This window comes from Plodia interpunctella, chromosome 12 (genome assembly GCF_027563975.2).
Source record: "Plodia interpunctella isolate USDA-ARS_2022_Savannah chromosome 12, ilPloInte3.2, whole genome shotgun sequence".
Taxonomy (NCBI): Eukaryota; Metazoa; Arthropoda; class Insecta; order Lepidoptera; family Pyralidae; genus Plodia; species Plodia interpunctella.
Window position 1 is genome coordinate 5,628,782 of NC_071305.1, and position 2,532 is coordinate 5,631,313.

A 2,532-nucleotide genomic window follows, 5' to 3' on the forward strand; every position below is an offset into this window, starting at 1 on the left:
ATGTGATTTGCACTTATTAATTAAATTATTTTCTATTGTAATTCACTTACTTATACAAAAGTTGATACCTAGGTATTGGGAGAAACCTCATAAGTAAAAGCCATTAAACCAGCCTATATAAAAGACGCAAAACGCTCTATTTATTTATTTAGAAAGAAAGGAATCTAAATCTGATTTTGATGTTTACATATTTTTATCTCTATTCATAAAAAAGTTAAAATTTATATTTACTTCAGAAGCACGAGCACAATTCTTTCAATTTCGCGTTAGCTACTTCCAGCTTTTTCTTTCTAAGGCTAAATAAAGCTAAAAATTATTAAACCTATTTGTTTCGCCACTATTATCTTTGCTATGCGCTGTTTGGAACTTTGGAAGTGTTAGGTACACACATTCCATAAAATCGTCTAGAATCGACCTTCTATTTTGTACAGTCCAATTTACTCTTTGACAGGAATGACATCATGTTCATAAGTAGAGATGTGGTATATTATCGAATCAAAACAAATCGATTACAGTAACAGGTAGTTTATAACAGTAACATTATATAAAAAAGCATTCTTTTTAAAAACACGACAGATGCAATAAACAGGTTATTTATAAAAAAGTTAAAAGATATTGCTAAAATATGTTTTGTCTCTTTCTGTCAATATTATAGAGTGCGATAGTGACAAAACATTTTATCTAGAATTGAATGTCTGTAAAAAATACAATACTTGTTACATAAAATGTTACAAATAACGAAAACTGTTAATTACACTAATTAATAAATAAAATTTAAGGTAATTGTACCTTTGTAGTCGATCGATTTTCAATGTAGACTCTGTAACTGCTACACTAGCGTCGACCTCAATTCTGTTTGTTGGCATCCTTGACTGTTAAAAGTAAATGTTGCCAAGTTTTCAAATAAATTTTCCAATAATTTAAGCGAATCATGTCAATAATCATTAAAGACAGTGTCAACGCAATGACAGACATTAATCTTTATAAACAAATCATTTTTGGGGTTCGTAACCAAATGGCAAAAACTGAATCCTCCTCAGTCTCGTCATGTCCGTCATGTATCTCGTATATCACAGTGATTTTGTTTGGAGACTTGTTACTTTGTTAAATTATTAAAAGTAGCGTTTCAAATATTGGATCAAACGTGAATCAAATCACTGTACATTTAGGTAAATTATAAGAATCTACCTGGCAAGACATAGTAATACTGTGCAATATTACCAACAAAATAAAATACTTTGAACCGGAACCGGAAATATTATCACATTCGCGACATTATTAAATTATCATTTCCCTATGTATATATGTACCAGAACCAGAATCACATGGAAAATGAGTACCTAGCAAGCAAAAGTAGAATAATTGCATCTTGAAACTTTTTCTTTTTTTTATTGTTTTATGAAGTGATTCCTATACGTTCCGTTGCCATAGATCAACAAAAAATAAAAAGGTCGGTTGCTTACGTCCAAAATGGTCTGTGCTTACGCCAACGCCCTTACGCCGAATACATGGACTTCGCCTCGATCAACATTTCTTATCTACCTACCTATCTTCCAAATTTCATTAAGTTCAGGCCATTGGTTTTTAGATTTCACGTGGCACAATCAAATAAACATACCAAAAAGAAAAATTATACTTACAAAAAGAAAATGTCAATTGACCTTTGAAATTTTTCTTTTTTTTTGTGCCCCGGCACCAAGGTAGCACACCCGTCTTTGTGGTAGCCACATGGTAACGATGATTTCATCCAAACGACGTTGGACAGGCTGTCTTTGATTGGAGAAGCGAATGTGCCATAAATCATTTGACAACTGCTGGCTACACTACACGGATGAATGATGAAAAGCCATCTGGATTATATCCATGTGCCAGCCTCCGTGTAACAAGCCATTTATCTGTATTCCACCATCTATAGTGAGGTTGATATTTATCATGTATATTTAATGAAGGTTAAGTAATAGACTGATTATTTATAAAATGTTTTATTACAAAAATGTGTACAAGTAAAAAATGTATAAAATAAAAACATACATTCCTTTCATAAGGTATCACAATCTCTCTTCAAAATTCCAGACAATATAAACTACATACTAGTTTTCGAGGTAGCGCTAATGTTCTCTGTACTTAATGAACTAATCTATACTAGCCAATCCCTAACCCATCTGTCGGCAAAGATACAATAAATATCTTTAACGATACATATCAAAAGCGCCACCTCAAATTGTTTTCATTAAACTACTACTATTATTACATTAAACTAATACTAAAATTATTATAAAATAAATATCGGACTAACTAAAAATGAGAAGACTTTGGAAGTGTCGAGGCGCAGTCTTGTATGGCTATAATTTATTAACATTTTAAACATTGGCTCAAAAATGCCATTTCGTGTTCATTAAAATTGCATTTTAGTGTAGAACTGCACTGCGCATAACAAAATACGAAAGTCATAGTGATCAAAATTGTGATAATACTGGTCTTAGCTGCCAAATTTTTTGACCACGAAGGAAAGAGTAACAAAAAATTATAACG